The sequence below is a fragment of the Ranitomeya variabilis genome, chromosome 3 (genome assembly GCF_051348905.1).
Source record: "Ranitomeya variabilis isolate aRanVar5 chromosome 3, aRanVar5.hap1, whole genome shotgun sequence".
Classification (NCBI taxonomy): domain Eukaryota; kingdom Metazoa; phylum Chordata; class Amphibia; order Anura; family Dendrobatidae; genus Ranitomeya; species Ranitomeya variabilis.
The window spans coordinates 26,936,387-26,951,701 of record NC_135234.1 but is presented as its reverse complement, the minus strand read 5'-3'; positions in this window follow the sequence as shown (position 1 = coordinate 26,951,701).

The following is a 15,315-nucleotide window of genomic DNA, read 5'->3' as shown; positions in this document are numbered from 1 at the left end:
TGGAGGCCTTCTACAGATAGAGGAGGATAATAATATGGGCTGTTATTAGGGGGCGGCTGCGGCCTCTTAGTTCTGGTGTCTAAAGACCTTGTGGACAGTTGTAGCTTCAGCTTTTTGGGAACAGTTTGAGGTTCGCCCTTTTCTGTTCCCCATGACTGTGCCCAGTGCACAAGCTCCATACAGACATGGAGGGAGGACATGAGCGGCCGCACAGAACCCGGACCTCAGCAACTCCAACAACAGGACCGGAGATGGTGGGCCCGACCTCCCCCCAACATCAGCGTCTGACCTTACAAGTGATCTTCTGGATAAAGGTGCAAAAAATTCCCAAAAAAATCTTACAGAAAAATCTTACAGAAATCCAGAAGAGCCGTTATATCTACAGAAGAGCGACTCCATATTAATGGCTGTAGAGTGGGAGATTAGACAAGCTCTTACAGTGGCTATGTGGAGGGGGCACATACTTTAGTCCATATAGTCTATATGAACTGCACATTAACTCTGTAAAATAAAGCAAAATGCTAAATGTTATCAAGACACCTTTAACCCCTTCCCATAAAAGGATGCAAATGTATGTTGTTGAAATGTGGACAAGTGATGGCCAGAGGATGAGAAGTACAGCAGCAATCGGCAGACACGCACAAAGATTAGATAGTATAATATAAACATTTACAGACGAGTTTATAAAACAAATGAAAGGATGGCAGGAAAACAGTGCAAAAGTAACACAATGACAGCAGTAATTCTAAATAACACCGACTAAGAGTATACACAGGGACACTTCATCAGAATTAACAGTTAAGGCCCCGTCTCACATAGCGAGATCGCTGCTGAGTCACAAGTTTTGTGACGCAACAGCGACCTCAGTAGCGATCTCGCTATGTGTGACACGTACCAGCGACCCGGCCCCTGCTGCGAGATCGCTGGTCGTGTCGGAATGGCCTGGACCTTTTTTTGGTCGTTGAGGTCCCGCTGACATCGCTGAATCGGTGTGTGTGACACCGATCCAGCGATGTCTTCACTGGTAACCAGGGTAAACATCGGGTTACTAAGCGCAGGGCCGCGCTTAGTAACCCGATGTTTACCCTGGTTACCAGCGTAAAAGTAAAAAAAAAAAAACACTACATACTTACATTCCGGTGTCTGTCCCCCGGCGCTGTGCTTCTCTGCACTGTGAGCGCCGGCCAGCCGGAAAACACAGCACAGCGGTGACGTCACCGCTCTGCTTTCCGGCCGCTGTGCTTACACAGTGCAGAGAAGCAGAACGCCGGGGGACAGACAGCGGAAGGTAAGTATGTAGTGTTTGTTTTTTTTTACTTTTACGCTGGTAACCAGGGTAAACATCGGGTTACTAAGCGCGGCCCTGCGCTTAGTAACCCGATGTTTACCCTGGTTACCCGGGACCTCGGCATCGTTGGTCGCTGGAGAGCGGTCTGTGTGACAGCTCCCCAGCGACCACACAACGACAAAACAGCGACGCTGCAGCGATCAGCATCGTTGTCTGTATCGCTGCAGCGTCGCTGTGTGTGACGGGGCCTTTATATGCGAGCAAAAAACTACGAAACTAACCCTTTCTATGCATAAATCAATAAAACAACAATGTTGTGCCAGTATTTTAGTAATCCCCTACTCAGAGCAGTTGTAGAAGTGTCTCTTACAGAAGAGGCCTTTTCTCCTAACTAACTGGACCTCTATAAGGTTATTTATATTTGCGCATACACTGTATATTCAGATGTAAGATGGTACCGGTACGGCGTGTGTTGTGAAATTGGATTTTGGGCTCCCCCGGTGGCCACTGGTGGAATTGAACTGGTGTGCATCATCCTCTCTGTTCACCTGTTTCCATCAGGATGTGGGAGTCGCTATTTAGCCTTGCTCCTCTGTCACTTCCATGCCGGTCAACATTGTAATCAGAAGCCTTTCTGTGCATGTTCCTGCTGCTAGACAACTCCCAGCTAAGTTGGACTTTAGTCCTTGTTTGTTTTTGCATTTTGTTCCAGTTCACAGCTGTAGTTTCGTTTCTGTGTCTGGAAAGCTCTTGTGATCTGAAATTGCCACTCTGATGTTATGAGTTAATACTAGAGTCTTAAAGTCATTTCAGGATGGGTTTTGATAGGGTTTTCAGCTGACCATGAAAGTGCCCTTTCTGTCTTCCTGCTATCTAGTAAGCGGACCTCAATTTTGCTAAACCTATTTTCATACTACGTTTGTCATTTCATCTAAAATCACCGCCAATATTTGTGGGGGCCTCTGTCTGCCTTTCGGGGAAATTTCTCTAGAGGTGAGCCAGGACTATATTTTCCTCTGCCAGGATTAGTTAGTCCTCCGGCCGGCGCTGGGCGTCTAGGGATAAAACGCAGGCTACGCTACCCGGCTACTGTTAGTTGTGCGGCAGGTTTAGTTCATGGTCAGTTTAGTTTCCATCCTTCCAAGAGCTAGTTCTCATGTTTGCTGGGCTATGTTCTCTTGCCATTGAGAACCATAACAGTTTGACCGGCCCCCAAAGGGTTAAATTAATTGACAGAGAAAGGAGAGAAAAGAGAAGTCTGCTGAAGATTTTTTTTTTTTTTTTCAGTTCTGAGTGTGCTTGTAATTGAATCTCTTGCAAGTCTGCCTATATTGCAGCCTTTCTCTCTCTCTCTCTCTCCTTCTAATCCTGGAATGGCTCTGTGTTCACCTGTTTAAAATGGATATTCAGAGTTTAGCTGCAGGTTTGAATAATCTCTCCACGAAAGTTCAAAATTTACAAGATTTTGTTGTTCATGTTCCTATATCTGAACCTAGAATTCCTTTGCCTGAATTTTTCTCGGGGAATAGATCTTGCTTTCAAAATTTCAAAAATAATTGCAAGTTGTTTTTGTCCCTGAAATCTCGCTCTGCTGGAGATCCTGCTCAGCAGGTCAGGATTGTGATTTCCTTGCTCCGGGGCGACCCTCAGGATTGGGCTTTTGCATTGGCTCCAGGGGATCCTGCGTTGCTCAATGTGGATGCGTTTTTTCTGGCCTTGGGGTTGCTTTATGAGGAACCTCAGTTAGAACTTCAGGCGGAAAAGGCCTTGATGTCCCTATCTCAGGGGCAAGACGAAGCTGAAATATACTGTCAGAAATTCCGTAAATGGGCTGTGCTTACTCAGTGGAATGAGTGCGCCCTGGCGGCGAATTTCAGAGAGGGTCTCTCTGATGCCATTAAGGATGTTATGGTGGGGTTCCCTGTGCCTGCGGGTCTGAATGAGTCCATGACAATGGCTATCCAGATCGATAGGTGTTTGCGGGAGCGCAAACCTGTGCACCATTTGGCGGTGTCTACTGAGAAGACGCCAGAGAATATGCAATGTGATAGAATTCTGTCCAGAAGTGAACGGCAGAATTTTAGACGAAAAAATGGGTTGTGCTTCTATTGCGGTGATTCAACTCATGTTATATCAGCATGCTCTAAGCGTACTAAGAAGCTTGATAAGTCTGTTTCAATTGGCATTTTACAGTCTAAGTTTATTCTATCTGTGACCCTGATTTGTTCTTTATCATCTATTACCGCGGATGCCTATGTCGACTCTGGCGCCGCTTTGAGTCTTATGGATTGGTCCTTTGCCGAACGCTGTGGGTATGATTTGGAGCCTCTTGAAACTCCTATACCCCTGAAGGGGATTGACTCCACCCCATTGGCTAGCAATAAACCACAATACTGGACACAAGTAACTATGCGGATTAATCCGGATCACCAGGAGATTATTCGCTTTCTTGTGCTGTATAACCTACATGATGTGTTGGTGCTTGGATTGCCATGGCTGCAATCTCATAACCCAGTCCTTGACTGGAAAGCTATGTCTGTGTTAAGCTGGGGATGTAAGGGGACGCATGGGGACGTACCTGTGGTTTCCATTTCATCATCTATTCCCTCTGAGATTCCTGAATTCTTGACTGAATATCGTGACGTTTTTGAAGAACCTAAGCTTGGTTCATTACCTCCGCACCGGGAGTGCGATTGTGCCATAGATTTGATTCCGGGTAGTAAATACCCTAAGGGTCGTTTATTTAATCTGTCTGTGCCTGAACATGCTGCTATGCGAGAATATATAAAGGAGTCCTTGGAAAAGGGACATATTCGTCCTTCGTCATCTCCCTTGGGAGCCGGTTTTTTCTTTGTGGCTAAGAAAGATGGCTCTTTGAGGCCGTGCATTGATTATCGGCTTTTGAATAAAATCACGGTTAAATATCAATATCCGTTGCCACTGCTGACTGATTTGTTTGCTCGCATAAAGGGGGCCAAGTGGTTCTCTAAGATAGATCTCCGTGGGGCGTATAATTTGGTGCGAATTAAGCAGGGGGATGAGTGGAAAACCGCATTTAATACGCCCGAGGGCCACTTTGAGTATTTGGTGATGCCTTTTGGTCTTTCTAATGCCCCTTCAGTCTTTCAGTCCTTTATGCACGACATTTTCCGTGATTATTTGGATAAATTTATGATTGTGTATCTGGATGATATTTTGATTTTTTCGGATGACTGGGACTCTCATGTCCAGCAGGTCAGGAGGGTTTTTCAGGTTTTGCGGTCTAATTCCTTGTGTGTGAAGGGTTCTAAGTGCGTTTTTGGGGTTCAAAAGATTTCCTTTTTGGGATATATTTTTTCCCCCTCTTCCATCGAGATGGATCCTGTCAAGGTTCAGGCTATTTGTGATTGGACGCAACCCTCTTCTCTTAAGAGTCTTCAGAAATTTTTGGGCTTTGCTAACTTTTATCGTCAATTTATTGCTGGTTTTTCTGATGTTGTTAAACCATTGACTGATTTGACTAAGAAGGGTGCTGATGTTGCTGATTGGTCCCCTGCTGCTGTGGAGGCCTTTCGGGAGCTTAAGCGCCGCTTTTCTTCCGCCCCTGTGTTGCGTCAGCCTGATGTTGCTCTTCCTTTTCAGGTTGAGGTCGACGCTTCTGAAATCGGAGCTGGGGCGGTTTTGTCGCAGAGAAGTTCCGATTGCTCCGTGATGAGACCTTGTGCTTTTTTCTCGCGTAAATTTTCGCCCGCCGAGCGGAATTATGATGTTGGGAATCGGGAGCTTTTGGCCATGAAGTGGGCTTTTGAGGAGTGGCGTCATTGGCTTGAGAGGGCTAGACATCAGGTGGTGGTATTGACTGACCACAAAAATCTAATTTATCTTGAGTCCGCCAGACGCCTGAATCCTAGACAGGCGCGCTGGTCGTTGTTTTTCTCTCGGTTTAATTTTGTGGTGTCCTACCTGCCGGGTTCTAAGAATGTTAAGGCGGATGCCCTTTCTAGGAGTTTTGAGCCTGACTCCCCTGGTAATTCTGAACCTACAGGTATCCTTAAGGATGGAGTGATATTGTCTGCCGTTTCTCCAGACCTGCGGCGGGCCTTGCAGGAGTTTCAGGCGGATAGACCTGATCGTTGCCCACCTGGTAGACTGTTTGTTCCTGATGATTGGACCAGTAAAGTCATTTCTGAGGTTCATTCTTCTGCGTTGGCAGGTCATCCTGGAATCTTTGGTACCAGGGATTTGGTGGCAAGGTCCTTCTGGTGGCCTTCCCTGTCTCGAGATGTGCGAGGCTTCGTGCAGTCTTGTGACGTTTGTGCTCGGGCCAAGCCTTGTTGTTCTCGGGCTAGTGGATTGTTGTTGCCCTTGCCTATCCCGAAGAGGCCCTGGACGCACATCTCGATGGATTTTATTTCGGATCTTCCTGTTTCTCAGAAGATGTCTGTCATCTGGGTGGTGTGTGATCGTTTCTCTAAGATGGTCCATTTGGTTCCCCTGCCTAAGTTGCCTTCTTCTTCCGAGTTGGTTCCTCTGTTTTTTCAAAATGTGGTCCGTTTGCATGGTATTCCGGAGAATATCGTTTCTGACAGAGGTACCCAATTCGTGTCTAGATTTTGGCGAGCATTCTGTGCTAGGATGGGCATAGATTTGTCTTTCTCGTCTGCTTTCCATCCTCAGACTAATGGCCAGACCGAGCGGACGAATCAGACCTTGGAGACATATTTGAGGTGTTTTGTGTCTGCAGATCAGGATGATTGGGTTGCTTTTTTGCCTTTGGCGGAGTTTGCCCTCAATAATCGGGCCAGCTCTGCCACCTTGGTGTCTCCCTTTTTTTGTAATTCGGGGTTTCATCCTCGATTTTCTTCTGGTCAGGTGGAATCTTCGGATTGTCCTGGAGTGGATGCTGTGGTGGAGAGGTTGCATCAGATTTGGGGGCAGGTAGTGGACAATTTGAAGTTGTCCCAGGAGAAGACTCAGCTTTTTGCCAACCGCCGGCGTCGGGTTGGTCCTCGGCTTTGTGTTGGGGACTTGGTGTGGTTGTCTTCTCGTTTTGTCCCTATGAGGGTTTCTTCTCCCAAGTTTAAGCCTCGGTTCATCGGCCCGTACAAGATATTGGAGATTCTTAACCCTGTGTCCTTCCGTTTGGACCTCCCTGCATCTTTTTCTATGCATAATGTTTTTCATCGGTCATTATTGCGCAGGTATGAGGTACCGGTTGTGCCTTCCGTTGAGCCTCCTGCTCCGGTGTTGGTTGAGGGCGAGTTGGAGTACGTTGTGGAAAAAATCTTGGACTCCCGTGTTTCCAGACGGAAACTCCAGTATCTGGTCAAATGGAAGGGATACGGTCAGGAGGATAATTCTTGGGTGACTGCCTCTGATGTTCATGCCTCCGATTTGGTCCATGCCTTTCATAGGGCTCATCCTGATCGCCCTGGTGGTTCTGGTGAGGGTTCGGTGCCCCCTCCTTGAGGGGGGGGTACTGTTGTGAAATTGGATTTTGGGCTCCCCCGGTGGCCACTGGTGGAATTGAACTGGTGTGCATCATCCTCTCTGTTCACCTGTTTCCATCAGGATGTGGGAGTCGCTATTTAGCCTTGCTCCTCTGTCACTTCCATGCCGGTCAACATTGTAATCAGAAGCCTTTCTGTGCATGTTCCTGCTGCTAGACAACTCCCAGCTAAGTTGGACTTTAGTCCTTGTTTGTTTTTGCATTTTGTTCCAGTTCACAGCTGTAGTTTCGTTTCTGTGTCTGGAAAGCTCTTGTGATCTGAAATTGCCACTCTGATGTTATGAGTTAATACTAGAGTCTTAAAGTAATTTCAGGATGGGTTTTGATAGGGTTTTCAGCTGACCATGAAAGTGCCCTTTCTGTCTTCCTGCTATCTAGTAAGCGGACCTCAATTTTGCTAAACCTATTTTCATACTACGTTTGTCATTTCATCTAAAATCACCGCCAATATTTGTGGGGGCCTCTGTCTGCCTTTCGGGGAAATTTCTCTAGAGGTGAGCCAGGACTATATTTTCCTCTGCCAGGATTAGTTAGTCCCCCGGCCGGCGCTGGGCGTCTAGGGATAAAACGCAGGCTACGCTACCCGGCTACTGTTAGTTGTGCGGCAGGTTTAGTTCATGGTCAGTTTAGTTTCCATCCTTCCAAGAGCTAGTTCTCATGTTTGCTGGGCTATGTTCTCTTGCCATTGAGAACCATAACAGGCGTGAAACTGAAGTAGAAGGGTCCTTGCTAGGCTGAGTCCGGAATAATCATAAACACAGTCTTGAAGCTCTTAGGGAATGCCGATCTTTCCAATGCAGGTCTTCCCTAAGTCCTTAGAGATAGAAACGCCATTTTGAAAATCTTAGGGAATGCCTATCTCTCCAACATAGGGTTTTCCAAAGTCCTTAGAGATAAGGCCTCACATGGCCTAGCCCAAGATGCTGTGTACTTGGTGGTCCTCACCGAGTCGGCTCATGCTAAGCTCAACAACGCGTCTTAGGATCACCATCAACAGATCCAGAATCGCACTGACAGAGAGAGATGGCTCCATCTGTTAGCCCGTCAACACCCTCACAGCACAATCCGTAGGGTAACAAGGAAGACTAACAATGGCTTATGTATTTTCCACATCCCTTAGTCTATCCCCAATACCCCATATACGTAGCAGTCACAGGGTCATCCACCAAACACGACCGGATGATATCTACCACTTCCTAGGTCACTGGGTTCTGTCCTATTTCTGTGCCGACCACACGTAGATGCGATCCGTGACTCGTGTAACAACATAATTCTTACAACTGGAAAATGGTGTTAAAGGTGAACCCATGTAATAGTAATCTCGTGACTTCCCACTTAATTTTTGCAATTTTGATTCATGAAAATGTCTATCGATGAGTCGATTTCTTGTGATTGACTCATTTTTATACACCGCAGGGCTCTGTTTGCCACGTAGTCATTCCGTAGGTGTGAGTGATTGACGACGGCTATGATCTTTTTCCTTAATTTCTTTTGTCATTATGACATTAGGACATTTTACCATTTAGATTTTTTTTTCACATATAATTAACTCTATGAAATTTAGTTGCTACAACTTTTATTTTGTGAGATACAAAAATACCGTAATTTTGTGTTGCGAAACAATTAATCACCATTACAGCAGAACTATATTTATTTGGCTTTATTAACTTTTTATTACCCACGAAACCTGAGTTGGACTGAGAAAATTATTCTGAAAAGTTTGACCCCCTGAGATTTATTTAATTAATTAGCTAAGTAATTAACCCCTTACCAACTGGTCAATTTTGCATTTATGCTTTTTTGTTTTTTCCTCCCCTTCTTCTAACAGTCCTACCTTTTTCATGTTTCCATCGACATGGCCGCACAAGATCTTGTTATTTGTGGAGCGAGTTGTACTTTTGAATTACGTTTTTTTTTTTGTGCTATTCAATGTACTGAAATACAGGAAACAAAATTCCGTGTGATTAAATTGTGAAAAAAAACAAAACAAATTTGCATTTGCGCAATTGTTTTTTTTTTTTTTTTGGGGGGGGGATAACTGATCCAAGCATGTTCTCCCATCACTAGAGGGATTGTGGGTCTACTTTATTGTGGAAAGTTGCCATGATATATTGAATTTATTTAAAGCTTAGATTCTATTAGTTCTAAATTATTTCTAATTATTATTATTATTTTGAATTATTTCTAAATATTGGATCCAAGTCAAAGTGTCTTGTTGGTTCGCTTCTTGGCACCCAGCACTTTGGACACTTTCCCTGTGAGACCCGATGTTCCTGTGGCCTAAACCTGTTCTCCTACATAAGTCCTTATTCCTGATAGACCTTTTCTTATTCTACTGTATTTATTACCATTTCTGGTTCCTGTACAAAGTTTCTGTTCCATTGAAAAACCGGCCCCCATGTGAGGCTACAAAAATGTCGCATTTCTCCATATCAATGAGCTCAGGAGGCCACCACCAGCTCCATAGATGATGACCCAACCACGCTGCGCCACCATCTTTGTATTCATCGTCCTGCCATTGTCCTTACCACCTGCCGTTCTGTTGTCAGCTAGAAATAGAGGATTAACAATTCAATTAGTGGGATCTGGATGAACTGCTAATGACAGGGGTGAAAGATCTAATCCCATCTTCATCACCATTTCTTTGGGTACAGTTCATCTTGTCCAGATGAGCTTCCTGAAAACACATATCGAAAGCGCCCAATATACAACATACGGGTGCAGGTGGAATGATTCACTATATGGAGAGAAGTATTGGAACACACTTCTTAACTAATTCAAGTTCCTCATTCAGAGCCATCGCCCCCGGTGTATAAAGTCCATCCGCTCGCCCCCCTGCCTTGTGTATAACATCCGGCCCTATATCCACCCCAGTGTATAACATTGCCTCCCCCAATGTATAACATCTGGCCCCTCACCCCCGGTGTATAACATCCAGCCCCATTGCCCCCCCCCCCCAGTGTATAACCTCCAGTCCCACTGTCCCAGTGTAAAACATCAAGCCCCTATTGCCCACCAGTGTATAACATCCAGCCCCATTGCCCCCAGTGTAAAACATCAAGCCCCTATTGCCCACCAGTGTATAACATCCAGCCCCATTGCCCCAAGTGTAAAACATCTGGCCCCAATTGACCTCCCAGTGTATAACTTCCGGCCCCATTGCCCCTAGTGTATAACATCCAGCCCCATTGCCCCCAGTGCAAAAGATCTGCCCCCTATTGACCTCCCAATGTATAACATCCAGCCCAATTGCCCCCAGTGTATATTATCTGGCCCCATCACCCCAGTGTATTACATAACCCTCATTTCGCCCCCTGGTGTATAAGATCTGGCCTCATTGATCCCCCAGTGTATAACATCCAACCCCATTGCCCCCAGTGTAAAACATCCGGCCCTATTGCTCCCCCAGTGTATAACATCCAGCCCCATTGCTCCCAGCGTATAACATCCAGCCCCCACTGCAAAACATCTGGCCCCTATTGCTCCCCCAGTGTATAACATCCGGTCCCATTGTCCCCAGTGTAAAACATCAGGCCCCTATTGACCTCCCAGTATATAACATCCAACCCCATTGCCCTCAGTGTATAATATCCATCCCCATCACCCCCAGTGTATTACACCACCCCCATTTACCACTGTAGTATAACATCTGGCCCCATTGATCCCCCAGTATATAACATTCGACACCTTCACCCCCAGTGTATAACATCCTTTCACAATGCCTCCAGTGTATAACACCCCATATAAACCATCCGGCTCCTTTTTCCCCTGGTGAATAACATCCAGCCCTATTGACCTTAAGTGTATAAGATCTGGTTGCATTGTGTCAGGCATAAAAACATGTTTGAGGGATTTTGTTGGGAAGAACAAGATGGGCCGCACAGAGCCCGGACCTCTACCCCATCCAACTAAACTGGAGATTATAAGCCCGGCTTCCCCTCAGCATCAGCTTCTGACCTCACAAATGCTCTTCTGGATAAAGGGGCAAAAATTCCAATAAATGGCCCAAGAGTTCTAGTCCTCTGCAAAGGTTATTTGTATATTTAATTTCCCACAGGAGTATTGCATGGCCTATAAGTCTCCTTAAAATGTTTTAGCACTCTCCACAAGGTGAAATGTTCCCGACTAGACCCGCAGTCAGATCCCTCTCATTTAACCAAATCGGATCTCTTGCTTTGCACTGATGAGGGGAAAACACCCCAAAACACGTGTACTCGTACCTGAAAAAATAGAATGGATGGAAAGTACAATTCAAAATGAGGCTCTGAACCTCAATATATTTCTGTGGTCCCTAAATCCAGGATTGACACTTGCAGTATAAGTAGCAAATGGTCCGTAATACTATGATAATAATTTGGCCTCCTCACTGCCAGCACCAACGATGGAGGTCGGTGTGAGAATGGAGGACCGGGTTCTACATTTAAAGGGACGAGTGCGTAAATAAGGAAATATAATGATTCCACATCTTATCTGCTCCATCTAGAAGATAAGGGTTATTGGCCGGATATTTCTTCCTCTTCGCCCCAGAGCTCGGGGTTTTTTTTCTCCTTGTAAACGAAAGGAAAACATTTCCTCGGCATCACTTCCTCGTTCCTTACCGGATCAGTAGGTCAAATGGAAGAAAGCGACTTACCTACAACGTCTTCGACTTTTTTTTTTTCAATCTTCTGATTTCAATTTTTTATTTTTCTCTTAATCTTTTCTAGTCTTGGGCTTTACATTTAACAAAATGGCTAGCTCGCAGCACAGGGATGAAGCCGGGACATCACTAGTGCTGGGATCAGAGCGATCTCTGATCCCAACTGTGCAAACCAAGCTGTTAGACTAAGGACTTGTTCACATGTTGCATTTTTCCTGTGGGAAAAAAACTGGGTTTTACAATACCGGCATTTCTGAAACCTCATGCACACGCTGCTTTTTTTTCCCTCAGATATGAACCTTCAAAGCATTTTTTTTAAATCATGTCAATTTTTTCTGTGATTTTGCAACATTTTTTACCCATTCAAGTGGGATAAAAACACAAGTAAAAATGCATAAAAAACGCACACGACATTTTTCCTGCTAGTATTGCTTTTTTTCAGCCGAAAATCCGACTGCAAATACTAAGGCTATGTTCACATGCAGCTGCTTTTTATTCTGCAGCCAAAACTTGTTCTATTGGCAGGAAAAACTTTGCATTCAAAATACCTGTTTTAAGCATTTTATTGTGGTTTTTCACCTTCTTTTTTTTTTTTTTGCAGTGTTTGAGCATTGGTCACATGTGTGCTTTGTCTACAGGACATATTTATTAAAGTTTGTTTTATTCACACAGAAAAAAAACTTTTACAGCGTTTTTGCATTTTCTCATTACTTTCGATGGGTGAGAAAACGCTGCAAAAGCGATGAAAGAATTGATATTGCAGGTTTTAAAAATGCAGCAGTTTTTTAATTCACAGAGGAAAAAAAACAGCATGCGCAGCATATTTCTGAAATCTCAGTGTCGGCAGGAAAAAAAAAACACTGAATACAATATGCTCGTTTTTAACGCTTTTTTTTCAATTATTTCAGTGGGTGAAAAATGCTGCAAAACCACTGAAAGAATTGACATGCTCCAGAGTTTAGAAAAAAAGCGCTAAGCAGTTCAAAAAAGCAAGGAAAAAAAGCGCAGGAGTGTGAATGAGATTTTTGAAATAATTTTGTAAAATACATTTTGTTTTCGTTACAAATTAGACATTTCACTGCCAGGTACAATACTCCGAAATGCAGAGGTATTGCAGTGGAGAAGAAGACTGAATAATACCTGGTTCCAGGAGCGCTTCTCATACAGCCAAATCAGATCTCATGCTTTGCACTGATGAGGGGCAACAGCCCGAAACACCGTATCTGCAAATTGAGACTCTAATTTGGCTTTTATCCTAAGCCATATGGCAAGGCTCGTTAAAGGGTTGATAGTGACTTGTAGGATCGCTACTTCCAATAGGTGGCGCTATAGAGATCACGTCTTCTTCATCTCTGAAGAGGCAATTTGCATATTAACAGTAGGGGGTGTTAGTCTATCAGATAATGGGGAGGATTCTTTTGCTACAAGTTACCTCCCAGCTAAAACTTATCCTAAGCCCAAGTATTTTTTTGCAAGCTTTCCCAGGGACGTAACCCCCCTACCCCCCCCCCCAAAAAAAAAAAAAAAAGAAGCTCCTGAGCCCCAATGCAAAATCTGTAACAGGGCTCAGGAGTGAAGTGTTGCAGAGTTAATCTTATATTCATTAAATTATACACAAACTTCACAGAAATTCAAAAAGTTCTTAAGTGCCCCCCCCAATGATAGAAAAGTTATAATATCGGGGAGTAGGGTTGGAGCCAGGACCGTCTCCAGATTTATACGAGCTTTTTTTTATTTTTTCTCCTTGTCTTCCAAGAGCTATAAACTTTTTTTATTTTTCAGGATTTTTTTTTAATTGTGGTACGAGTTGTAGCTTTCATCACCACCAATTTGGGGTCCAGACGACTTTCTGATTTCTTTTCATAAAATTGATTTCTTTTTATTTTTGTTGGGAGGCAAAGTGACCAAAAAAAAACAGCTATTTTGCCATTTTGATTGTTTTCCATTTCTGAGTTCCAAACATAGGTTCAATATTTAGGGATGTGATTAGTTTGGAAAGTTTTACACATCGCAATATCAAATATATTTTTTCATTTCTTTTTTATTTACGTTTCAGGTAAATGGAGTAAAATGAACTTTTTTTATATATATATTTTTAAAAAAATATTTACTGTTTTTTTTTTTTTTTCTTGCCTCTCCTCCCAGGGAACTTGAACCACTAATATAGTCAATGTATTGTAAAATTACTTTCCTCCTACGATGATGCCCTTTTTCTTACCTCTTAAATGAGGCAGTCGTGATTGACAGTGACATCAAAGAGGTTAATCTGATGATCCGGGGTTAGACTCGGTGCCAGCTGTAAAACACAGCCTGCACCCACTGTGGATGTTGCAAAAAGAAACATGGTGCAGATTGGGACCCCTTTAGAGCTTCAGCACTTGCTCTGGGGCTGAGGCCAGTCTTGGGTGTAGCTTTCCCGATATATATTCCTAAGGCCGGCCTCACACTTGGCGTAAGACAATACGCCACGTATTATACGTCCGTACTACGGCCGTAATACGGAGAAATGTTCCCAAAATATTGATCCGTAGGCAGGGTGTGTCAGCGTATTTTGCGCATGGCATCCTCCGTATGTAATCCGTATGGCATCCGTACTGCGAGATTTTCGCGCAGGCTTGCAAAACCGACATCTAATGGATTTATGTGCTCAAATGTTCGGGAAAACATATATACAGTATATATATATATATATATGTCATTGAGACACATATATATATATTCTGTATTTAGATTTCATTCAGCGCGATATCTGTGAACAGCCGGTAATTCAATTGCCGGCTTTTCATTTCTCCTGCACAAACCCGACAGGATATGAGACATGATTACATACAGTAAACCATCTCATATCCCCCTTTTTTTTGCATATTCCACACTACTAATGTTAGTAGTGTGTATGTGCAAAATTTCAGCGCTGTAGCTGCTAAAATAAAGGGTTAAATGGCGGAAAAAATTGGCGTGGGCTCCCGCGCAATTTTCTCCGCCAGAATGGTAAAGCCAGTGACTGAGGGCAGATATTAATAGCCAGGAGAGGGTCCATGGTTATTGCCCCCCCGTGTCTAAAAACATCTGCCCCCAGCCACCCCAGAAAAGGCACATCTGGAAGATGCGCCTATTCTGGCACTTGGCCACTCTCTTCCCACTCCCTGTAGCGGTGGGATATGGGGTAATGAAGGGTTAATGCCACCTTGCTATTGGAAGGTGACATTAAGCCAGATTAATAATGGAGAGGCGTCAATTATGTCACCTATCCATTATTAATCCAATTGTAGGAAAGGGTTAAAAAACACACACACACATGATTTAAAAGTAGTTTAATGAAATAAACACAGCGGTTGTTGTAATAATTTATTGTTCTCTCAATCCATCAGGAACACCCTCGCTTGGAAAAATAATAAACGCACAAGATACATACCTTCTGGTGAACCGTCTCGTCCCACGAGGTAATCCATCTGAAGGGGTTAACTAATATTACAGGCAGGAGCCCTGCTAAATGCAGCTGTGCTCGTGCTTGTAATTCCCCGGCGAATGAATGAAATGTAGGTCATTGACCTACATTTCCTTCAGTCGCGGTGATGCGCCCCCTGGTGGATGTCCTCATATGACCTGGAGCGTGGGAAAAAGTTCCCAGGCTGCAGTTCATGAGAACATCCACCAGAGGGCGCCTCACCGCGACTCAATGTAAGTACAGATCACTGCTTTCCTTTCAGCACCCGGGGATTACAGACACGAGCGAGTGGTTTATCGCAGCTCGTGCCTGTAATATTAGTTAACCCCTTCAGATGGATTACTTCGTGGGAGAGACGGTTCACCAGAAGGTATGTATATTGTGCGTTTATTATTTTGCCAAGCGAGGGCCTGGAAATGGATTGAGAGAACAATAAATTATTACAACAACCGCTG